This window comes from Mus caroli, chromosome 13 (genome assembly GCF_900094665.2).
Source record: "Mus caroli chromosome 13, CAROLI_EIJ_v1.1, whole genome shotgun sequence".
Taxonomy (NCBI): Eukaryota; Metazoa; Chordata; class Mammalia; order Rodentia; family Muridae; genus Mus; species Mus caroli.
Window position 1 is genome coordinate 17019644 of NC_034582.1, and position 9471 is coordinate 17029114.

The following is a 9471-nucleotide window of genomic DNA, read 5'->3' on the forward strand; positions in this document are numbered from 1 at the left end:
GAACCCGAGTACATTTCCATACAGACAACAAGTGCAAGGGTTTAGCCAATCCTCTTGGAATGTTAAAAGCTCAGGAAAACCAATACTGGTGGATAGGTTTTCCTCGTGTTGGAAACCTGAGAAGACTATTGTCGAAACCCATCGGCAAACCACTGTCTGTGAAGATGGAGCCACTATTGCCCGATGCTTGGGAGATCTAAGGAAATAGGGAAGCCAGCCCGTGCTACCAGGGTTTATTATAAAAGTAAATAAATACAAAAATAATACTCCTTCATGGGGTGGATAAACTCCAAAAACACCACAGCAACCAGTACAGTCACCAATACTGGGAGTGGGGTTCGAACCCACGCAGGCATCCGCCCATTGGATCTTAAGTCCAACGCCTTAACCACTCGGCCATCCCAGTACTGCTAGCAGAACTCTAAGGATCATTTCAGATCATTCTCTATTCAAGAGCATAAACCAATGCAAAGATTCCTTGGACTATGGCGACTATGATACTGAAAGCTTTTTCTACATTTTAAGAAATCGTTTTTCATGATTACCTCCAACGTTACAAATAAATCTTTGCTTTTCCTTGATATGCAAAGGAAAGCCACCTGTGTGTGGGGGTGGGTAAGGGGAGACGGCATGGGGGTGGGGGACGGCAAGGATGGTGTAGTTGCATGGGGGTTTTGGAAAGCCTCCTGCTCCACAGGACTGAGATTACAGGAGGGTCCACCACATGCTATATGTACACCAGGTTGGCCTGGAGCTTAGAGGTCCTCCTGCTTTTGCTCCTCTCTTGTTGGCACAGGAGTGTGCCAGCAGGCCGTGATCAAACCCAGGGCTTTGAGCAAGCTAGGCAAGGACTGTGGTAGGTCACCTCAAAGTTGAATTTTTTTACTGTGTCCAGGTGTTGGAATTACAGATGTACCATTATGAACAGTTTTTGTTTGTTTGTGTGTTTGTTTGTTTGTTTTGCTTTATTCTGTTTTGGTTTTTATGATTCATCTGCTTTTGTTGGGAACATGTACTTTCATCTTAAATAGCTGCATATTCAGATTTAGAAGAATAGTATTTGACATTTCCTACCCAAGACATTTAACTCAAGGAAGCCCGCCTCTTAATCTGGTTTAAAGAATGCCATCCCAACAAGCATATCATCTAAGACCATGGCTTGTGAGGCCTTGTGGTTTAAGTTGGTTAAAGTATCTGTAGTGGCTATTCCTGGTTGTCAACTAAACTATATTTGGAATGAACTACAATCCAGAATTGGAAGGATCACCAGTGACCCTAATTTGGAGGCTGGGAGATAGAAGTTTCTGACCTGAATCTTGGTTTGAAGATCTTGAAGACAGAGTCAAGGTCATCTGGGATTAAAGGTGTGCTGGCACACACCTTTAATCTGGGCTACACCTCTGCTGCAGACCATATAAGGACACTGGAAGAAGGGAGTCGTGCTCTCGCTCCTTCACCTGCTTGCTGTGTGGGACTGAGTAACTGCTAGATCCTTGGACTTCCATTCACAGCTATTACTGAACCATTGTTGGGAATTGGACTGCAGACTGTAAGTCATCAATAAATTTCTTGACTAGATAGAGACGACCCATAATTTCTGTGACTCTAGAGAGCCCTGACTCATACAGTATCTGTCTGGTAAGCAGAGAAGCCTGGGTTTGGGTGCCAACAGGTACATACATCTGAGGACTAGGCATGCAACAGTAGTGGGAAAAATGAGTCCCTGTCCTCCCAGACTTTCAGGTACAGAGGAAGGGACTCCAGAGATGGGTTATCTTTTCAAAGAGAAAATATTTATGGAGGGGGAAAAATTAAAACTTAAATTAGGGCCTTCTTTGTGTAGAAATTATAAAGGCATTTTCAGCCCTACCACCTCACCCTAACCAGTTTGTCTTTACCACTTCATTAGTCAGAAACAAAACCAATATCAAGTGAATATATGCATGTATCTACATACATGACTGACAACTCACAACACCTACAGTTAGCAAGCGGGAGTCAATGGTAGATTTTCAGTTCAAAGGGCTCCAGCTCAAACCCTAGAAAGAGCTGAAAAGATTTCAGTCTGAGGTTAAATATGGAAAAACAGTGTCTCATGCTAAAAGCAATCAGTGGCAGAGGAGACAAGGCCACCACGCTGTGGAGGATCTGTTTCTGACCTATTTGCCTCTGCAGTCAGTCGGATGAGGCCCTCTTCCTCGCAGGAAGACCATCTTCTTTCCCTGGGTAAATGTTAGTCTCATCTAAGGAAGGACACAAAAGCTGCACAGGGAAGCCCATGGTGATGTGTGACCAACTAAGTGGACCTCTCATTGCCCTGTCAAGAAGACATGTGTTCTTGAAGGTACAACACTTTGCTGAAAGAGAAAACAAGATTTCAAACTAAGAAGAAGGTTGGAGAAATAGCTCAGGGTCANGAATGCTTACTGCTCCTTGACTCACGTTTAGTTCTCAGAACCCACATTGTGACACACAACTGCTGTCACTCCAGTCTCGGAGACCAGAGGCGCTCTTTTGAGCCATTTGAGTCCCCGAAGCACATGATAGACATACATACACTGAGGCACACAACCATATACAGAAATAAAAATAAATGAAAAGGATATTTTTTAAGAAGAGACAGCAGATGTGGTGGCTCTTGTCAGCATTTGGGAGACTGAGGTAGGCGGTCAAGGTTACACAGCAAAACTCTGCCTCGCCCTCAAAACAAAACAATTTTACTAACACAGACAAGTAAGAAAGCAATGGGATTTTGTTCCTGTTTTCCATTAGTTCAGCAAGTGTAATATGTTTGTAAATTCAGCAGTGGAGTGTTCTCTGTTTGTTTTTATTGGGGGGGGGACTTCATTTTGTTTTGAGGTATGGTCTTACTATGTAGCCCCAGCTGGCCTCTAACTCTCAGCTATCCTCCTGCATAGGCTTTCTGTGTGCTGGAATTACAGGCATGCATCCTGACCCCTGGCTCAGCCCCACCTCCACTAAAGGCCTCAGGGCCTTAGCAATGCTAGGCAAGAGCACTCTAGGACAATCACTGCCAGCTGAGCTGCATCCTAGCCAAGGAGAAACTTGGTGGTGGAGGGAATCTCTTGTACTTGCTCAGAAAAGTTTCCTTACTGACCTCCCCCTGAGTGCTGTCAAGGAACAACTGTACCCAGTGTATTCCTGTACAGTCTGTGGGTTTGACTGTGAAGCAGGTGTCCTATGAAGGTCATCACTCCTGATAAAAAAGATGTCCATGCCTTTGGGCTTGCTTTTCTGTTTGCTTTTTGAGAGAGGACCTCGGGTAGCTTGAGCGACCTTGAACTTCCACTTTTCTGTCTTTATTCCTATGTCCTGGGTTACAGGCCCGAGCCATGGTGTAGGGTGTTATGTGGTAAAACCTTAGCTAGGTATCCAACTTCTTGCATATTAAGCACACACTGTACCAGCTGAGCTCTTGGGGTCTCTCCATTAGCCCAGGCTGCCCTTAAACTCACAGCAGTCATCCTACATCCTATCTCGATTTTTTTTTTCCCAATAACGATTTAATAAAAGTGTTCTTGACCATCAAGTACATGCAATTAACAGCCTGGTCAGAGTGGCTATCATTAATCTGACAGCAAATATTGGAGAGGAAGTGGAGAAAGGAACCCTCGTTCACTGTTGGACTGTTGGTGGGGGTGCAAGTGAAAACAACTGTTGTGGAAATCAGTTTGGAAATTTCTCAAAAATTTAAAAATAGAATGGCCATTTGACCACATGTATTTCAGTGCTTGGCATAAATCCAGGGAACTCCAACCCTACCATAGAGGTATTCAAGCTCTGTGTATATTATTGCTTTATTCCTTATAGCAAAGAATTAGAAACACCCTGTCTGTCAACAGATGAGTAGATAATAAAAAATATGTTAAAATATGTTAAATAAAAATAATATATTATGAAGAAAAAATAAAATACTATTCAGCTCTAAACATCAAAAATGTGAAGAAAAATGGATATGCTTAGAATGTATAATACTAGGTGAGATCACACATCCTTAGAAAGAACAGAACTGCGCGTTCTCCTTCATATGTGGAATCTAGCCCATAATATGTGTAAGCAAATGTGTATTGTACAGAAAACAGACTAAGGGAGGCTAAATATTGAGGAATGAGGAAGGACTGGATGCAAGTAATGGGCACAAATGGGGTGATGGATAAGTGCATAACAACTTATTTGCTAGTATAAAACCCAATATGAAGTTCTACAGCTTTCATCTGAATGGCTACTTTATGTAGAAAACCTATTGAGTTAGTCTTTGGATATGGCTAATTTTGATGTGTTGATTTTTTTTTCATTTGCAACTTTTTTCTAATAATGAAGTGTTTTAAAGGAGAAGAAGAAGAAGAAGAAGAAGAAGAAGAAGAAGAAGAAGAAGAAGAAGAAGAAGAAGAAGAAGAAGAAGAAGAAGAAGAAGAAGAAGAAGAAGAAGAAGAAGAAGAAGAAGAAGAAGAAGAAGAAGAAGAAGAAAAGCCTCCACTGTGGGTTTGACAGTATTTTGATGTTTTAAATCTTTTTCCCTATGGACTCCCTGGAAGTGTTTCAGGGACACACACAGGTCTAGGGGCCACCTTTAGAAACATGTTGTCATACAAGACAGTTTATCACAGTGCTATTTATAGCAAGGCAATTTTCTGGTCTTGGTCACTAGCCAGGCTTCCTCTTGCATTGTGTGATGCTGGCTCAGAAGCCTCTGAAATGGCTTCCACACCAAGAAGAATTCTTCCTAAGTCTCCAGACTGAGCCCTGGAAGGGCAGTCTGAACCTGCCCCACTGTGGATGCCGACTGCTGTGTGTAGAACCAGGAAAAGATGACCAGTGGCCCCTCACAGATCCATCCCTGCCAGGACCTAGGCAGTATTTTAAGGATGGATTGTGATCTTGTTGTTGTGTGGCACTTACTCTATTAGTTGCCTGTTGCAACTGTGAAGAAAACAACCACAGCCCTAACTGGCATTTTTTTTTCTTATAGTTCTGTCAACGACTCATTATTGGCAGAGCTGTCATCTATAGGGGATCTCCAGTTCTTGTGGTTTCTTCTTCCTCAAAACATATCACTGCAGTTTCTTTCCATGACCTGACTTAGAGTGACAGCCTGTTTCTCCGCCAAGTTTGGTCCAGCCATTGATTTGAGTGCCTTCTTCTGCCTCTGTCTCTGGAGTGTGCAGGGATTCCTGGAATCCTCTCCATGTCCTCTGACCAGCCGAGCACCTGGAAGAAACATAGAGGGCACTCAACAAACAGTGGCTGAACTGACCAAGCCTGCTCAGTCAGTCAACAGGTTCTCNAGCACCGGAGTGAGGATTAAAAAGAAAAAAAGACAGACAACATTGTAGCACGACCCCAGTCAATTCTGAGACTGAAGGCCATCCTATCTCTATCTTAAAGGCTGGCATTACAACCTGTGATTGTTATTCCCAATTGTAAACTTTACTATGTCTAGAAGGAACTACACTCCAGAAATGGAGGGCACAGCTGTGATCCAGATCTTGAGGCATAGAGGTGGTACACACCTTTAATCCCAGGAGACAGAAGTAAGCAGATCTCTGAGTTCAAGGCTAGCCTGGGACAAAGCAAATTCCAAGAACAGTTTAGGTCCAGGTTCAGGCTTCTTTGCCTGCTTGCAGTTACTTGCTAACACATCTGTTGGAACCGACTTCTTCCGGATTCCAGCTTATACAGAAAACCAGCTAAAATATCTAGCCTCCTGGGACTAGATTTATTGGACTTCCTATTCACAGTTGCCCATTGTTGGGTTAGTTGGACTCTAGATTTTAAGTCATTTCAATAATTTCCTTTAATATATAGAGACATTCCATAAATTCTGTTGTAACAGTAAATGAGTTAATCTGCTTTATGCTCCTGGTCGCATTTCCAGCCAATCACTCGAGTTCTCTGGATTCATGAATGAGATACACAAATGCCAGCTAATTTGGTATGCCTTGACTAGCTCAATGGCTGAACAATTCTAATCCTCTCCACTGCTAGCATACATTTCCCTCCAGTATTCCTGACATTACACCTTCTAAACTCTATAGTTCATCTCTGCTGCCCTGTTACCTTCTGGGGATTACACACACACACACACACAGACACAGGGCCACATTCCCTTTCCACCTACATTGATGGGTGGTTTCTCTCCTGCAGCTCTTAAATCTGATCCTTCTCCCTCCCAGTCATGGTGATTCCTCTTCCCTCCCTCTGCCCCTCTGTCTCTTGCCCTCGAAATCTAAAAGTCCCACCCTTCTCCCTGCCCGGTCAATGGCTGTACAACAATTCTTTATTACCAATCAAAGCCAGCTGGAGGCAGGTACCCTCAGGTCTGGAAGCTCGGCTCTTTGGAAGACAAAGAGAATTAGAACCAATTAGAACCAATTCCTAACATTCTGTGACTCTAGAAACCCCTGACTAATACACAGGTCTATCTGCTAATCCTCCATTCCAGGGAAATTTAACCCTGAGACTCACGTTTGCTTTTGTTGCTGTGATAAAACACCAAGAACAAAAACAACTTGAAGGAGAAAAGGGCTTGTTCTCACCTTACAGATTATATATAGATCATGCTTGAGGGAAGATGGCTCTGGAATTCAAAATAGGAACCTGCCAGGACCTAGAGCAAAGACCATAGAGGCATGCTGCTTCTGGCTTGCTTCAATTCTTTGTACTCGGCCACCTGTCCAAGAAGGCATTGCCCACAGTGAGCTTGGCCCTCCTCCATTAATCATAAATCAAAAGTCAATCTGATGCACCTACAGACCAATCTAATGGAGGCAATTCCTCAACCGAGGTTCCTTCTTATAAAGCGATTACCGTTAGTGTCAAGTTGACAAAAACTAACCAGTACAAGGTTGCAAACTTACCCAGCCCACTGTCAAACTGTTTCCCTGCTGTGTGAATACAAATGACCATGACTGGCAGCTTGGTTTTATATATGATTCCAATGCAATCATGCATTACTTCGTAGATGTATTTACATTTCTTTGCTGAATGTGTTTACTTCCTACAGGGATAAATTATACTGAGGATTTCAACCTTTTTAATTTTATTTTATTTTTATGTATATGGGTGTTTTGCCTGCATGTGTGCCTATTGTCCTTCATACAGCAAAAAATATATGGACTCTATCTATTATATGCCTGCACTTAAGATCTAACAGTTAAAACATGAGAATTACCCAGAGCTTCACTTCTCAAGGAATAAATTATTACCCTCGCTGATATGAAGATGAAAGAAAAAATAAGGAAAAGGGGTGATGCTTACTGGTGATGCTCAAGGTTTGGAGCTATCAGATAGGATTGCATTCTAGAACAATAACGGAATAAACATACCATGTCCAGGTCTAGTGGAAGTGAAGAAAAGCCAGGTGCCAGTAATGAGTACAAATAGGCAATGAGTGAAGTGGAAATTTCAGCTAGAGAAAGACAGAAAAAGTGATCAGAAAGGCTTTATAATGATATTTGACAGTCAGTATAAAAGTAGCGAGTGAACAACTTCACTTCATTTAAGTTCGGGTATCTTAATAAGGTGTATAGAGAGAATAGAACTGTAGAGGACAGAGTCCTACCTTTCCAGTTGTAAAACCTAGGCAGCCTACTGGCCCGTACGGGGATCGAACCCGCGACCTTGGCGTTATTAGCACCACGCTCTAACCAACTGAGCTAACCGGCCAGGCCGTCAGCATTGGCTTTCCTTACTTCCTATAAAAGGTCGCTGGCTGGCTGGCTGGCTGGCTTCCTTCCTTCCTTCCTTCCTTCCCTTCCATTCTTTCTCTCTTCTTTGACCTTTAATTTTTGAAGTAAGTAATCGCACTGACTTATCTTGTTTGGGATTCAGCCTCAAGAAGCGCTGTATCATTCAAAATTTTTTTTTGAGCTTTTGTTTTGTTTTTCATTAAACCAGATGAACCGCGCCTAAGAAAGGGCTTTCTTTGCTCCGCTTGAGACTTCCAAAGATGCGGCTCCCACTTGGAACTACACAGCCGCAGGTGCGGCTTTGACGCTGCGATGGATGAGACAAGATTCTTTCCTCTGGCTTCCGCAAAAGGCCTTTGCCAACGGAAGGTCGCTCCTTCAATCCAGCTACGATATGCAGCCATTTTAAGAGAAAGTTCTTCTTTGGTTGTGATTAGTATTTCTGATCTTTTTCATATCTAAGCTAATTTCCAGAATTGCTGACCCTTACAAACATGTTTTATCGTATTCAAATAACACATAACTACATCCTCTCCCAGCTCTGGCTCCGTGGCTTAGCTGGTTAAAGCGCCTGTCTAGTAAACAGGAGATCCTGGGTTCAAATCCCAGCGGGGCCTTTTTTTTTTTTTTTCTCCCCTTGTTCTTATTAGTCCTACTTGCTATTCACACTAATTGAACTGGAGCGTTTTCCTTCACATCTTATGAGTTGGAACACATCCCGCCTATTAAACTTTGCTGAGAAACCGAACAGCCTTGTGTTGGAATATGTAGATGGAAAAATGATATAATTAGAGAAAAACTTTCCAATAATTCCTGAAACACTACAGAGCTTTGGTTTTGCGATCATGAGATTAGAAATGCAGAGTCTAGACTAGCTGAGGTGTGCTCCTTTGTACTGCACACCGAGAGGAAGTGATAATAATTTATGAACTTTAAACTTATCAGTAATGATAGTGCACACTTGCAATGCTTGAGTTTGGGATGAGGCATTGTCTAAATGACTCTGATGTATAGCGAGGTACTAATGTTTTATTTTATTTTTGAGGTACTAATTTTTAAAAGGTTGTTAGTAACAAAACTAACAAACTGACTACAGGTAATTGAAATAAAAAGTCATCTTAAGACTTGATGTCTTTGAGTCTTGTAGATTTTGCACAGAATAACTGCAAAAAACATCAAACTCCAAAACTTTTAGACATTCATGTTTTATTTTCAATTCCTTTTCCTACTTCTGAGGTTCTAAGATGTATTTTCTGATTATACTAGACTCTATAAAAATCCAGTCTCCCTTCTTCAATAAGGCTCACCGAATTCTACAGAGAATTGGATTTTATGAAGCTTTCTCCCCACCCTGGAGCATTCAAGCTTATGCAGTGTGTGCCGGAAGACTGACCGTGTAAAGGACCACTTAGGCTGAGGACATACTTCAATGACAGAGGGCTTACCTGGCCCTGCATTAGATTGCCATTACTACAAAATTAAAATAAATAAGATAGTAACAATTACCCTTACAATGAAAATGAATATTACAGAATGATATGTAGCTCAGAAAGCACTGAACATGTAAAAGAAAAATATGACAAATATGTATAACTCTTATCACAGTTCAGACATTCACAGATGTATCTGTGCCAAAGGATCAACAAATGGCTCACTGCCTGTTTCTCCTCTCTCCTCCCCTCTCCTCTCCTCTCCTCCAACCTCCCCTTTCCCCTCCCCTCCCCTCCCCTCTCCTCTCCTCTTCTCTCCTCTCCTCTCCTCT

General features: G+C 42.2%; 3 non-coding genes across 3 annotated transcripts; 1 reads left to right on the top strand and 2 right to left on the bottom strand.

Annotated features, from left to right (window-relative positions):
* Nucleotides 1-323: 323 nt before the first annotated feature.
* On the bottom strand, nt 324-406 carry Trnal-uaa. Its single transcript has one exon. It is a non-coding gene; the product is annotated as a tRNA-Leu (tRNA).
* Nucleotides 407-7612: 7206 nt separating this feature from the next.
* Nucleotides 7613-7686, bottom strand: Trnai-aau. Its single transcript has one exon. It is a non-coding gene; the product is annotated as a tRNA-Ile (tRNA).
* Nucleotides 7687-8252: 566 nt separating this feature from the next.
* Trnat-agu lies at nt 8253-8326 on the top strand. The gene has a single exon. It is a non-coding gene; the product is annotated as a tRNA-Thr (tRNA).
* Nucleotides 8327-9471: the final 1145 nt, after the last annotated feature.